Source organism: Gossypium raimondii, chromosome 10 (assembly GCF_025698545.1).
Source record: "Gossypium raimondii isolate GPD5lz chromosome 10, ASM2569854v1, whole genome shotgun sequence".
Classification (NCBI taxonomy): Eukaryota; Viridiplantae; Streptophyta; class Magnoliopsida; order Malvales; family Malvaceae; genus Gossypium; species Gossypium raimondii.
In genome coordinates, this window is record NC_068574.1 from 54189037 (window position 1) to 54205634 (window position 16598).

The 16598-nt window shown below is 33.0% G+C and overlaps 1 pseudogene; it reads left to right on the forward strand.

The window, feature by feature from the left end:
* Window positions 1-6044: 6044 nt before the first annotated feature.
* On the forward strand, window positions 6045-7754 carry LOC105775607 (uncharacterized; annotated as a pseudogene).
* The last annotated feature ends 8844 nt before the right edge of the window (window positions 7755-16598 follow it).

Below are 16598 nucleotides of genomic sequence, written 5' to 3' on the forward strand. Positions count from 1 at the left end.
AATGAAATTCAAAAACTAAAAATTATAATTTTATCTAATTCTTTTAAATATTACTTAAAATTTAAAAAATTATTTATTTAAAATTTATATGAAAGATACAATAATTTAATATTAAAATTGTAAAAAAGTAGAGCGTTAGCGGCGTTTATGAAAAAATAGCCGCAAAAAATAAGAAATAGTGGAGTTTGTTCGGAATGGAGCAAAAAAAGAGCAATAGTGGCGTTTTTCTTCCAAACGCCACTAATATTTTTGCAAAACCACGCCATTTTGTGTTTATATTTTTTTAACCCAAAAATTCAAATGAAATATTCTTTTTTTCCCCCTTTTTCCTAAAACCGATTCCCCCCATCCCCAGAAATCTCTTCTTCTTTTTTCCGCATTTTATTTTTCCCAAACCATTTCTCCCCTACCCCGATTCCCTTTATTCCCCCCCAATTTCCCCAATTCGGCAGCCCTTTTATTTTTCCCAAACCATTTCTCCCCTACCCCGATTCCCTTTATTTTTCCCCCAATTTCCCCAAATCGGCAGCCCTCTGCATCTCCTCATCTTCTTCCTCACATTTCACTCGTCCCAAAAAACATTTCTATTCCTCTTTTATACAAACAAAAAACAATGGCTACTGCTGCTTCATCTTCTTCCTTTACCATGCTTCATTTAGCTTCATCACCGCCACTAATTTCTGCCCTCCTAATTTCGCTCTTCCCAGCGATAATGGTGGTTGGTGTAACTCACCACGGCCTCATTTTGACCTTGCTATGCCTATGTTCCTCAAGATCGCTGAGTACCGTGCCGGTATTGTCCCCGTTTCTTTCCGACGGTGAGTTGCTAAAATCTCTCTCGTTTAACTCTTGCTATTTCTTAAGTTGGTTCTCTATTTTCGGTTAATTACACTAGAAGTACTCAAACTATCCTTGAAATTTGAAATTGGTATATACTTTAAAAGAGGATCTACTTACACCGGGTAAATGCATGAACTTGAACCATTTATTTTTGCTAATTTGTTGCATATAAGTTGTTATAAATATTGAAAAATTAGTCTGATTTTTGGTAAATACATGAACTTGAACCATTGATTTTTGCTAATTTGTTGCATATAAATCATTATAGAAATTGAAGATTTAGCCCTATGGCGGTAAATATATGAACTATGAATAGTTGATTTGTGCTAATTTGTTTCACATAAACTGTTGTAAGATTGATTTTTGTTAATTTCTTACATATAAATTATTGAAATGTTGATTTTTGATAATTCCTTACATATTAAATATTGAAGTGTTGATATTCAAGCTAGTAATTTAATAGTAAGGTTTACTAATGTTATCCAATTGGACTAACTTATCGGTTTTAATTTTCCTCGATTACTTATTTTATTATTACACTATTCTCACCCTTGTTAATTTGTAATTACTTATAATTTATTTTATTTTATTGAAGAAAGGTCACTAACTATTTGTGTATATATTTAAAAGAACACTCCTACAGGTTTTGGAAAGCTATCATCCACATTGATTAATTTGGAGATTCTTAAGTTACAATTACTTGAATGATAGCATTTTGTTATCTTTGAGTGAGGTTTCATCTCTCAGATATCTGGATTTATCATTCAACCGATTTGAAAGATCAAGTCATCCAAGAGGTAAATTAAGTTTAGTCTGGTGTTAGTTTTTATTTGTATTGGGTAGTTTGACAGTAGTTTTCATTGTTTTATTCCCTGTAACTTAGTTTTTGATTTACTATTTTTTCATATGGTTGAGAGGAAAAAGAAACAAACAAACAAGTACTTACTCAAATTAACTAAACAATGGAGTATTATTATTTTTTTATGTTTTGCAGTAACTAATTCCATAGTATATAAATCAGGTTTTTAGTGGCTTTCAAGGCTCACTAAATTGGAAACTCTTAATTCAAGAGGAAATTCTTTAAAGAATAGCATTTTGTTACATATGAGAAATCTTTCATCTTTGAAGACTTTAAGGGCTAGTTTGGATGGGCAGTGTGTTTGCCTCCGGTGATGTTAAAAATAGCGGTGGCGGTGAGATTAGTTACTGTAGCAGTGAGATTGGATACTGTAGCAGTGAGATTAGAAACAGTGGTGGAGTGTGTGTTTGGATTCAAACGCAGCTATAGCGGTGAGGTGAGAATGAAAATGACTATTAAGGACATCAGATTAGAATTGATATATAATAGAAGTTTTTTAAATTATTTAAATTATTTAAAATTATTAAAATATGTGAATTTATAAATTCATTTAATAAAATATTAAAATGTATCTTCCAATATTTTAATGAATTATATAATTAATTTAAATTATTTATTAGATAAAATGATTAATTATTTTTAATTTTTTATAGTTAAATATTTTTATAACAATGTTAAATATTATTTTTACAAATAGTAACATTATACTTGGATCAAATTTTAAAGTATCTAAACGGATAAATTTTAATAAAAAAATAGTAACATAAGACATAACAAGTTTCATTATTACTAGAAATTAGGTTATGATACAAAGTGTTTTTACAAATATGGATTCATTAAACTAGTTGCAATTGTTTCCCTTAAAATCGTGATTTCAAAGTCACTTTCTCTATTAGAAGAACTCGATTCACCTCTGTCAAACTGGCTTGAAGAGACTGGCATGTCGGGTATATTCTCAAATTCTTGAAAATCCTCATCATTTGACGAAGCATGTCTTCGAATGTAATTATGCAAAACCATTGTTGCAATAACTATTAAAACTTGCTTATTGAATGAATAACTTGGAATATCTCTTAATATTGGCCATTTTTTTTCCACACTCCAAATGTTCGTTCAATCACAGAGCGTAACGAAGAATGGGCATGATTAAAGGTTTCTTTTTTTCCAGATACTTGATGATTACCTCGACGAAAATCAGGTAAATGATATCATTCCCCTATATGGACCTAGAAAACCTGCCATTTGTAGATATCCTGAATCCACAAGATAATATTTTCCTACAAAAAAGTAAAACATAATATCAAGTTTAAAAATAAGTTAAAAATTTTAATTTTTTTATGTAAAAAGTAATTAAAAAATTTAAAGTTCAACCTGGTGGGGGGTGTGGAAACTTCAACTCTTGTTTTCTAAGTGCTTGCAAAAAAAATTTACTATCATGTGCTGTTCCTTCCCAATCAGGAAATGCAAAAATAAAGCACATGTTGAAGTCACAAACTGCCATAATATTTTGAGTTGGTTCACCTTTCCGTCCGATATAAGGTATTTGACAAGAAGGCGAAATGCATGCTTTTATGTGTGTTCCATCTATGGCCCCAATACAATCCTTTAAAATAAATACAAGTAATGAAATACAAGTTAGAAATAATTTATATTTTAAAAATATAAAGAGTGTGTAAATTTTACCTTAAAGTGAGGCCAATATCTTGTATCATGTCGAATATAGTTTGGTACTTCCTCGAATTGACCTTCAGTGGGTTTAATTGTGTCTATTCCCATTCGAGCAAATATATGCAACATATCAGTAAAAATTCGACTAACAATTTCCCCAGATCGTTGAAACCGCTCTGTTGCATTAGAATTTGATTCTCTATTTCCAAGAATGTACAATGATAATGCTAACTTCTCCATTGCCGATACTTTCCCATTCTCTAAGCCATAATTTGTTTGCAAATCATGCAACAAGATGTGAAATATATCTTTTGGCATCCTAAAACTATTCATGCAACGATCATCGTGCCCTTTTAATACTTCGTCCACCCACATTTGACCTGTATAATTTGAATCCATACGTGGTTGCATAGTGAAATAAGTTTCATGGTGTACCAATACACTGCTTAACACATATTCTTCCTCTTCATGATAACTGTTGTTCTCAACTTGGGTAACAATTGTGGCTATTCTTCGTTGAGCTTCTTCACTTAATTCAGGGGTATCATAATTCATATCAAAACTATTATACATATTGTTAAATTCACCCATAACCTAAAAAAGTAATCAAATGAAAATAAATCCTTTAAAATCTCGTGACATTCTATACAACACAAAAACTTGATTAAAAGCATAGCATAAAAATACCAAACATAAAAAGTAGCATACATTAGTTTTACATATAAAAAAGTAGTATAGTTATATTACAATAATAATTCTAAGGAGCTTATGGTGGAGGTGGTTGATGGTATGGTTGGAAGGGAAATGAGGATGTTGCTACCAATGATGAAAATGATGCAATTGGATTTTGTTCAGCATACTCACGTCGAAGCCACCAAACCCTATCATCTGGATTTAAGTTCAAAAACACTTCTCCTTTCACCGGTATTTGGAACATTTTGGTGGCAAAATAGTACAGCTCATCTTTTTTTGGAATTTCATCTCCCAAAGCACGCAAAGCATCCATTGCATTTGAAATAGTATGTTGAGAGTGTGGAAAAATAATTTCATTCACTGACTTCCTTGGACTAGACATGCTCTCACACAATTTCTCAATTTGGGTAGTTAATGTATTTCTTGATGATTTTCTACTTGAACTTGATTTTTTTCCTTTACCGTGTACAACCCCAAGTGTTTGCTTTCTTCGATCAGGGATTTCATGAAAAGGGTTTGATGGTACCTCATCAGGAGGAATACCTTCATTCTCGTTACTATGTTCATCTGAATCACCAAATCCTCATTAGGTGCATCATCTCCCATAGGAACCCCTTTGGAAGAACACTGCACGAAGGTGCCCATGCGTTCTCTCCAGTGGCTACAATGCCACCAAACATTTGCCACATTAACTCATTCAATCGTGGTTCAATTCTTTTCTTTTTAAATCCTTTAAAATCAGGATTTTCCTACATAACATGTTAAATTTAAATATTATACTAAGATTTTTATAATTGTAAATTATTAATTTCAATAAACTTTATGCATTAAAATAATGATAAAGTTAACACTAACCTGTATTTTTGTAGCCCACCATTCTTCCGTAGCATCGACCGTCTTTTTAGATGGACACCATCCAATACCTGTAGATTCCTTAAGCAACTCCCTCCATAACCTCCATTCATTTTTAATGTATCCCACTTATTTTTCAATTGAGTTTTTTCATAATTTTTTTTTGTTTTTGCTTGAAAAAGAGTAATGACATTTTCCCATCCTTTGAGTTTAGATGAGTTGTCGGTCTATTACCAGCATTGACTTTGTTCACGTAAAGTTCACAAAATATCAACTTCAGCTCATCATCCCAAACAACTTTTGCTGCTAAGCTACTATCTTCCTCCACAAAATTTTGTGTCTTTACCATCTATTGTCATTGATATAATTCAGTCAATGTGCTAGCATTCACCAAGAAGCATAGAGAAAATATATAGTCTATAAGTTATTTTAGACGTCTCCCAATGCTAATCTTTATCTAGCCACACCTAAAAAAACTGGCACCTTAATAAAAGCTTCAACTTAATGGAAAAAGGGAAAATGAATGCAACAAAAATATAATTTTCAAGTCTCATATTTACTCTATTTCTGATTCTCTTGGACACAAGACATATTTATATGGATATCAGACTTAAGTCTCTAGGGCAAACTAATAAAATTAAAGAAAAAATCTGCAAGAACTATTGGTTCACGTTTATTGCTTAAAAATCTATCTACAATACAATTTCTTCATGTTTCTGTCAAATAAATACAGGGCCTTTGGGCCTTTGGCTACAAGCACTGATATGTTTATTCAATATGAGTTGTCTATGTGGTAATTTACATGTATTCATGTCAATAAAATTAACAAATGCTAATTTTTTTTATCTATTTTAGAATGATTTGACAAAAACTATAAATTAAAATACTCAAATAAATTTTCTTCTAAAGTTGGAGGACTAAAAAGGTTATTATGCCGAAAAAGAATAATAATAAAATAGATAAAATGTTTATGTTCAAAGAAGCATAAAATTAACACGTGTAATTCACAGGAATTTGACTCGGCGGAGCCACCGAGGGGAGAAAAAAAAGAAAGAAAAGCTCTTTCATTCTTTGTAATATTGGCGTAGGAAAAATAAATCCATTAGGCTTCAAAGATTGAAACTAACCGATTATGGCTTCCTTGGAGATTATGTAGGTCAGTTCGCTTCTTTCTTTGTTTAATTCTCTTTTTTTTTCTGATACTTTTTTTTCATTATTTGAAATTCAATGTGATTTTAATATAGGAGCAAGACAGTTTTTCATTTATTCTTCTTTTTCTGTTATATTTTTGTGAATAATATTTGGTGAATATGTTTTGATCTCTGTTGTAATTTGTTAGATTTAATCATATTCATTTTTTATGTAAATTTTTGTGGATTAATTAATGGAGTTTTTTTTATAAAAAGATATATAGGCACGGATCTTTCCTAGCTTTGCTAAAAAAAGTATGAGGCATTGGTTATATTCAATTCCTCATATGTTGATAGATTGGTGGATTGTTATATTAAAATTGTATCAAATCCAGTGGTTCTATGTTCTACCTTCACGCTACTGAGTTTGCAGCAAATTTTTTGTTTGGTATCCTCATTGGATGCTCCAACTGCTGAAAATTCGGGGTGGGAATGGTGTTTATGCTTTCAATGGTTCATGTGTGTCTTGTATAGGTTTGATTGTGTATGATTCAAGTCTTATTTGTTCTATTGAATGCTTTATACTGACATTCATGTGTGTCTTATACGGTTCTCTTATATTATGATATTGCATGTGGTGATGTGGTTCCAGTGCAGTTAAAGCACACTAGTTCTTAACAGAGGAAAGCTGGGATACTTTTAAACAGATTTTTGATACCAACACGCTTGAAGCGTCGAAGGTATTCACATAAGTATTCATTTATTCTCTTGACATTGGATATCAAAAGATTATTGGGCACATTTGTGAGAGAAGGAATATGCATTTCCTCTAATATTAACTTGCAGTTACTCTTGTTGCACTATCCTATCTCCTGTTCTTGTGGTATTTATGCTGGTTATGAATATAACTTAAGTGATTTTAGTCTAAAATTTGCATGTTCATCAGTTTTTTTGGGAGTTAATCAGACTCATGAAACTTTGGGCCAATGGTGTGTTGTGTTCATGTCATTCGGGGTGAAAGAGATGGATTTGGGGGAAGATGTTGATGCTGTTCATGGTGGTTTGTAGTATGTGAGAAGAGCGATAACTAGTTTCCATTCAATTGTGGTATTTTTAATCCTTAAATAAGTCACTGTGCCAGGCATTTAAGTTTCCTACTTTACATCATTGACAGGAATGGATCGAGGCATATGGGGGCAGTTCACTCCTCAAAACGATTTATAAGGCTCTAGATTAGGTGAGTGTAAGTTTGAAATGACTAAATGCAAGTCTCAGTAGCTGGTAATTTTAAATACCCGGTTATGTAGGTTGTAAAACTCTCGGAGTGCGAAATTTATAGTTATAATCCAGACTCTGATGCAGATCCCTTTCTGGAGAAATGATCAATGTAAGTGTGTATTATATTAATACTTTAGTGAGTAGTCGATGGGCCATAATTGTTCAAGAATGTTGTGGAGTTATATTTTGAGATGGTCATTCGGTTTCTTCTTCTATAATAGGAAACTAAAGCGTGTTGTGAGTTTAAGCTTTTCTCGCTTAAGGTGGATCTAATTGTGTTCGTGATATTTATAGTTATGTACAAGCTTCCATGATTATCTTTATGCCTCATTACCATATATTGTCTCTTGCAGTAACTTAGTGGTTGATGGTTTTTTCTTGACTACTTGTCTTCTGAGGAAGATGGTGAAATATTTGATAACATAGATATATGATCACTTACATCTTGCTTGTACAATGTGTCAATACCGTTTGACATCACCGCACTTAGTTATGTTCGTAGCATATTTTCTACTTTCTTTGTGTATATGTCGTTTATTTTACCCGGACTTCGATTTGTTCTACCGGATATGTTGTCTTTTAAGTGTTTTTCGACCCGGATCCATTCTTTCTAATAAAATCTCAAATTCATTTCTGTTTTATTTAAATGGGTTCATCTTTATGTTATCCATTTCTCCTACTTTTGAATTGATACTTCTTTCAGGAAAAGGAAGAAAAAAAATCCTTGCTTCCTGTTTGTTATATATAAAATCTCAATTTTGAAGTAGTTGTGAAATTTGTTTGTTAAAGGCTGTAGATAATATTCTACCTGCCTGTGGGGAAAGATGACAAATATTCTCCACAAATTACAAACAATTATCTTTCCATAGGATTTAAGCAGTTTGGTTGGAAAGAAAAAAAATAAATTCGCCTTTGAAATTATCTAATAGTGCTACCGGGTGGATACTTGTACACTAATCTCTGACAAGTATTTAGGAGTATTGGAATTTGAAAATTGCAGAGACTAGTTCAGCATCAGCCAACACAGTACCCAACATTGGAAGAACTAAGCATAGGAATGATCAAATTCAAGGCCTTTGATTTGGGTTGTCATTAGATTGCTCGTAGGGTCTGGAAGGACTATTACGCCAAGGTATTTGCATTTATGTATGTGTCTATATATATTTTTTCAATAAGAAACCAACTAAAAAAATTCAAGTATTAATCAATTGTTATCACCAGTTTAATAAGAAACATGTTACTGGATCGTTGGATGGTGAAAAGACTCAAAAGACAGCAAAATTTTGCCCATATACATATTTGCTTGGTTGTATGCCCATATTTTTGCTGTAATTTTGTGATGAGAGAATTTTGTTATATTTTACAGAGCATAGGTCATCTTTTAATAGGTATGGATGAATTTGGTAACCTACCTATGTGATTGAAATCGTTTTGGGATAGTTTTAGCATTTTTTTATATTTTGATATATTTTAGAAATTATTAATAATCATTAATAATTTTATTTTTAATAACTTTCATAGCTTTTTTTGATTAAATTTTATTTTTTAATGATAATATTCCAAAATGAATTTGTACATATAGTTGTTTAGTCATTTGTTCAAGTTAATTATGAATGTGCAAATTTTATTTTTTTAATGATAATATCTTCTTGCACCTAGTAGGTTGGATTGATGCTAAGAGGAATGGGATAAAATTCCTTTTATTAGGTGATGCAGGCCATGACTGTTTGATTTCTTTCTTCCCCAAAGTACCAAAAATTCCCTTCGATAAAAGAAGGAATTATAAGATCATATATGCTTGTGATATATGGTATATGGTACTAACCCCCTCACGATGAAATTGTGTAGGCATGAAGTCATATAGCAAACCTGCTAAACTTGTTCATATTACTACAAGCTTTTGTTGTTTTGTTTGTTTAGTTGTGCTTTGTTTTGTTTTTGATAGTTTTAGTTTTTGAGGGTTTGAGACATGAATATGGATGGTATTATTACTGATTTGTTTTTTTATTTTATCAGGTCTCTTTCATTAGATAATAATGTTTTAATTATGTTGATTTATATAGGTTAGAAGGGAGAAAATCAGTCAAAGAATGAAGTATCTGCAAGATTTAGTACTAGGATGTAACAAAATCACAGACAAAGCTAGTATGCTGAATGAAATCATCAATTATGTTCAATCTCTTCAACGGCAAGTAGAGGTAAAAAAATAATGGAGAAAGAACATATGGATTTGTGTTTAAAGGAAAAACAGAAACTACTTTCATACAATTCAAACACATATATAGAGTAGAAAAAGAAGGGTTTTCACTTACCAGATCAAAGTTGAGAACAAGATTAATAGGATGAGTAGAAAAATATAGCTTCTTTGAGAGTGCGCTCTCTCATTACTAATGGAGTTTTATTCTTGTCAATTGAAGAGTAGGGTTTTTTTCATTTTGGGAATGAAATTAACTTAATTTTTAAGGATAAAATGGTAAAATAATAAATAAAAGTAAGGCTATTTTTGTCTATTATAATGTCAACTGCTCAGTTTAGCCTCCACTGCTGCTATTTTCTCCAGTTGAAAATTAGCTGATCAGTGTGGTTGAAAAGAAATCTCACTGCACTGACACCCTCAACCAAACAACACAGCAGTGAGTTTGGCACCATCTTTTCCTTCAAAACGTGCCTCACTACCTCACTGCCTCAATCCAAAGGAGCCCTAAGTTTGAGTGGCAATCAGTTGGGAGGAAAACTGCTTCATATTCAAGGTAGACTGATTTTACACTTTTCTTGTTAACTTTAAAATAATTTTATGTTCAAGGAAAAGTTGTTGCAGTATGTGATTTGATTTTATCATATCATGAATATAACTGATCAATATTTGAGATTGAATTTCAGAATTGAATCATTTGGCAATCTTGAAGTACTTGGATTTAAGTGACAACTAAATTGAAAGCATCTCAAACAAAGGTATAAGTATTAATTTGTGCATGACTTTCCTGACAGACATTCCAGAAAGGGTCACTCCTTAATGTAAATTGTACCCGGAAAAACTCAAACAAGATTTGCAAAAATAAAAAGGGAAAAAAGATCCTTATAATATTAAAGAGTTGATTTTGAGAGTTGGTTATGAGAGAATGGGTCCTTAAAATCCTTAAGACCAGAGAGTTTGTGTCCTCATTTGCGTATTACATTTGAAAACTGAAAATTAAATATTCGATTGCTTTATTTTTTTTAAAAGAAAGATTGAGTTTGGATATCTGACTGCTTTTTTTTTTGGAAAAAAAGAAATATGTTTATATATTTCTGACTGGGAGTTGTCCATGATTTTCTTTGTGATTCATAGATCATTATGGAACATTTGTCTTAACTATTTATATATTGAATAAATTAAGTTTTCAAAGTGATCAACTTATAAAAATTCCAATGACCATGATATTGACTATAGGAATTCTTCTTATTATGACAGATCGAACACAAATGAGGCTAACCAACTTGGAGTAACTTGATTTGAGTTTTAATCTCTTTCGAAACAACACAATTTTCTTTCTCCAGGGGCTTTCAAGCCTAAAGTCTTTGACTTTGTACGCCAACCATTTACAAGGCTCATTAGATATTGAAGGTACTAAAGCTATAATTTTCTTTATAATTGTTTCAAATTTGAACATTCACATTCACGTTTTAGGATTTTCATCTTCACTTCAAGTCTTAGATTTACTTTTTTCATTTTATTTCATTAAAATTTTAAGTAGGAATTAAAATTATTAACATAATGACTTTTTGAATTGGACGTGGATATGTATATGATTGAGAAATTAAACAAATTTGAAGAAACTTGATTTAAGTTGGAATCAAATTGAAAGCTTTCAATCCTTTAAAGGTATGCATTTATATTTAACCAATTGCCTAAATTCTTACATATAATTAAATTTTATGCCAATTCATTTTAGTGAGTTGAAAGATTTGGTGATCCATCAAAGTATCATTTAATTGAACTTTCATTTTGTTCAAAATTTAGAAATTTAGTTTCAATTCTTAGTAAAGGTTATTGTGATAGATACTAAAATAATTATATCATTTCATACTTGAAACAAATGGGTGGAAAAAAAGAATTCAATTTAAAAAATTAAGAAATAAGGGTTTGGTGAAAACATCTTTTAAATCCTGATAGTGTGTTTGGAATTTGGAATTTGAAGCAAAAAGAAGTGTGTATGGAAAATAGTAAGTAGCAACCTCACTAAATCACCATATGCTGATTATGAGAAGATTTATTGTTCCTATTCCCTTGGCTCCAATTTTTTTGGTTCAAAACTTGATGTCTAAGTGTATGCTTGAGTATTTGGCAATCAATCCTGTGAAATAGTTTCTAGTTAAGGTGGCATAGAAGCATATAGTCCAGGCATAATCTGTTCTTACAATTTCTGATTGTTTTTTGGTTTCTCCTCTCCGCAAATTGTCTAATGTATTTGGCAGAATGAGTTGATGTTATTTATGCCTATACATGCATTTCTCTCTGTGGATAGGTAACCTATATCTTTGATTTGAGGCATAGTTTGATGATAGCATAACTTATTGCTGAAGTTATACAGCCACGTTGTTTGTATGCTGATGACCAGTTTTGACGTTTAAGATTTCAAAATTGAGATGGATTTCCATCTTGGAGGATGTATAGAGCCTAGAGAAGGTTATGATAAATAATGTGCTTGTTGTTGCACTTATATTAAATATTGTACCCTTTTTTTGAGAAATTGTTGTCTTTTGAAATATCTTTAAGATTAAGGAAGTATACTAAATGCGGTCACAAAACTTATGGAGTACAGTTATACTTTTTGCTTTCATTAATGAATAGCTTTCTTGTCTTTATCTGCCCTTATCAAATAAGATTTTATTAGTTACGGGATGTTTTCTGGATTAGCCTTCAATTGATCTTGTAAATAATTTTCTTATGTAATTCTAATATAGAATGTATCTCGTTTAATTTTCTTAATTTAAATTCATTATTTTTATATTTAGCTTTAAAGTTAAAATTTTAATAGAAATTTTAATATAATATTTTTATCCTTAAAAGTAATAGTTTAAAGTTTAAATTTCAAAAATAAAACATAATATAATATTTATGATAGAAATAAATATTATTTAATTAAAATATTTTTTAAAAGTTATGTTTTTAGCGGCGTTTGTGAAAAAGCGCCGCTAAAAGTCATTCTTTATAGTGGTGTTTGTAGTAATAGCATTGCTAAAAGTCATGATTTTTAGCGGCGTTTGTGGTAGAAGCGCTGCTAAAGGTCATTATCTTTAGCGGCGTTTTTTCACATAAATGTCATTAAAATTAGCGATGTTGTCTATAGCGGCACTTTTTGCGGCACTTGTTAAAGTACCGCTAATACTTTTAGCGGCACATCAAAACGCCACTAAAAGCCTAAAAAAACGCCGCTAAAAGTCTATTTTGTTGTAGTGTTAAACCTAAGACCTCTAGGAAGTTTACTAAGTAGTTAACCATCAAGACCAAGTTATTTTTTGGTTATTTATTTCATCTAAACCTATTTCTTTTTGGGGTGTTGCAATTCTCCCCTCCTTAAAGAAATTTCATCCTCGAAATATACCCAGTTCGAACAGATGAGGATATTATTGCCGAAACATGTATTTCGATTCCCATGTAGCCTCCTCCTTATTATGGGTTCACCATAGAACCTTAACAAGAGAGATTCATTTTCTTCTCAGAACATTTATAACACGATCTAAAATTTGCACAAGTTCTTCCTCAGTCGATTTTTTGTTTGTTTTAATCAATTCGTACTGATTCCTTGGTAAATCGGTCTAATGCCTTTCTTTAAAGGACAAGTACCACGATTAATTTTCAATCTGGCCAAATCCAAAATGTCAAAACTAAAATTTCAAAATCAAAATCCAAATTACAGTTCCCAAACGCTACCTTAAATATATTTTCCATGTACAATTGTTTTTAGAAAAATGACCAAAATATAATTTTTGAAAAATATTACTAAATACTTATTTGAAAAATTAATTATTTTTGTTATACTCCAATAGCTTGAGACCCAAACCCTAGAAATGATCCGGGCCTCCAACCGATAACCTGGCTATGAGAGGACAACAAGACAAACCAGATCATAGAGCAAGGAAACTAGCCCAGCTCGCAGGAACCTTGTGCAAACTCATAGGGCAAGATTGCAGGTATAACTCACAGAATTAGCTCGCAAGGTAAGGATACGGACCCAGCTCGTAGAGACCTAGGGAAGGTCACAGTCTCACCTCATATGTACCCAAAGAACTCGTAGGAAGTGTTACGTGCTCTACAGGCGACCTAGGCACGTGTCCAGCAGGTATGAGGATCGCCCTAAATGCGAGTCCCAAAAACAGATAGGATTGCGTGCTCCATAAACATGTGCCCAGCAAACTTGGAGCTCACAGAGAATGTCAGTACTAAGGACAGAGAATGCCAGTACTAGAGTCAGCAGAGTCAAGAAAAAATAGTAGGGTCTTATCATGAGCTGTAATGGTAGCAGTAACAACATGTATAAATACCTAGATACTCATATCAATAATACACGAGCAAAATATTACTCAACAATTGGTATGGTGAACGTGGACTTCTTTTCGATCATCAGATTTCTTCTAGTTTGATTAAGTTTTCCTCAGCACTCGAAGGAAATGGCTCGCCCAAGTGAAACTTCCCCTTTCAACCTTTCGTCAAGACAGGTCGGAGCATCGAGTTCCGGTGGCCAACACAATGAGACAGGCTTGTTTGTTGCATAGGTAATCGACAGGCCGAAAAACCTTGACAATGTGGTCCATTCGGAATCTTTCCCTTCATTAGACTTGAACCTCTCCATAGGCCAGGGACCGTTGCTTCCTCACCCCCGTAACAGTTTCTGGCCCTCTAAGAGTAGATGAAGTTCATGAAAGAGCAAATGGTCACTCAAGAAGCACGGTTTTGTAGAACAACATGCCTTTTAGCAAGAACAATTGAGACAGAATGAAGAGTTACGAAGAAAGATGCACGTGGACAAATCTGGCTCCCAGGATAAGGTGAATACATAAGATAAAGCCCCGAGCAAACAAGTGAAAGAATGAAAAAATGAAACGGACGAGCTAACTGAGACGTACGGGTATTACATCTTAAGTCACAGGACATGGACTGGTTGTTCTGCTCCAACAACTCGTTGGCCCCCAAAATTGCGACAGTAGGTTTACCACAAGATTTCAAGGTCCAAAGGACATGTTCGAGGGAATGAGGGACCCATTGGCTCACCTAATGCAATATAACGATTATATGAACGTGTTGAGGGCGTCAGATGTGGTGAAGTGCAAAGCCTTCTCGACAATGTTAAAAGGAAGTGCCAAAGATTGGTACCTATCTCTCCCACAAGGTTCAGTCCGCAACTTATCACAGCTGGGCCAGATGTTCTTGGACATGTTCAGGGCCTACCGAGCGATCATGAACAGGCCCATAAGATTGATTTAAGTGAAATAGCGGGAAGACGAATCCCTTCAAGACTACACGAAAAGATTTCATGCAACGACCCCTAACTCAAATAACTTGGAGGGCCAGTGGAAAATAAATGCCTTTATCATGGGAGTACAAAATGACCACGTGCAGTACTCGTTTACAGATAACAGGCAACAGAGTCTGGTAGACATATACAAGCGGGCTCATAAGTTGATTATGGTATTAATAATAGGAAGAGGTTGATTCTTAGAGAGGCAAAGAATGCGTGAGAAGTTGGAAAAAAATTAGGATTTAGCATTAGAAGAGATGAGCAGGAAGTTGTCGATGAAATTATAAGGTAAGAAGGCATATAGAATCGTGTGGTAGAGGAAAGGGTGGGTTGTAATTTTGAATCAAGAAGGTTAGTATACGTTAATATCATGTGGTTTTCTTTTTGTTTCGATAATTCACTATTTGGAGTGGAAAAATGTGGTTGTTGTGATGGAGGGTTATGATGTTAAAGGCTAACCAAGACTAGTTTGAAGAGTGATACAAAGCTAAAGCGAATATGTACTTTATTCAGGAACTGAAATTAGTCTCTGTTACTATCGACATCTTTAGGAAGGTCTAGGGTAATAATAATTTTGATTCTAGATTTTTTGTGGCAGAGGGGTCTTTTGGAGGTGTTATAAAATATGAGATAAGAGTAGTTTTCAAAAAGGTAATTATTTCATTTCTATGAGATTGAATTAGTGGAAGGTAAAGGGTTTAGTGAGGAATGGAAGCATCATTGATTGATGTTTAAGCACCCATTTGGGATTCAGATAAAAATTTGCTAGGGACGATATTCTAGAGTTAAAGTATTCATGTGATAGCCCAGGGATCATTGGAGGCGTCTTTAATATGTTGTGTGAGGTTCAACAGGAGGTTATTTTCTCTAGGCTGTTATTGGATCTGGAAAAAGTATATTGAGTATGTTGAAATCATTGGTAGGGAACTTGGTTGCCATTGGTGGGGTTTTCAATGGAAACCTGTTAGGTGTTTTGATGATTTTTTTCGCTATGTTGAATTGTGAATTTGACAGGACTCCGTAAAAGATTATGGTTTATATTGATTTTGACATCATGTTGAGGCAAGGACGGCTCATGCTGACTTTCAAGTTTTGAATGATATTTGTGGTGGCGGCCTAAGAATTGTAGTTCATTGAGGAGCATAGTCAACTGAGAGCATTTTTCTATGGAATCCACCTTCCTCTAGGAGGATGAAGTTTAATGTCCTAGGCGTTGTAATGGATGTTGAAGCGGGTTGTGGTGGGTTTTGAGAGACGATAAAGGAACGACCTACGTGATGTTCATTGAGCTAATAGAAGTTACGGAATCGGGAATGGTTAGGGTAAGGGCCACAAAAACAGTCGTGAAGATGTTTTATAGTAAGGGATGGGATGAGAAAGTTTTTCTAGTTATTGAGTTTGACTTGTGTGTTGTTTTGAAGTGGTTGTTGGATTGGAGTTATAAACCATGGATATTGTGAAATCTAGTCATTGGCATCGTTTGTGGTTTTAATAAACTGTTACATGCTTAACTCATAATGATACTCCGTTAAGGCAATTGTATGGGCAAAAGTAAGTTTTAGGAGATCTTCGTTGTTTAAAGTTTAGGAGATCTTTGCTGTTTAAAGCTTAGTGGTGATTTTTGTGATTGTTTGAGTTGTAGTTGGTTGGTTCATGTCGGGTTGTTCTTTTGCGTGTAAGTTTACTATGGGTGTTTTGTAATCTGGTCGTTTCTTTTGCGTGTAAGGTTTCAAATGTTAGGGGCTGCAAGATAATTTCCCTTCCTGTCGATATTGAAAG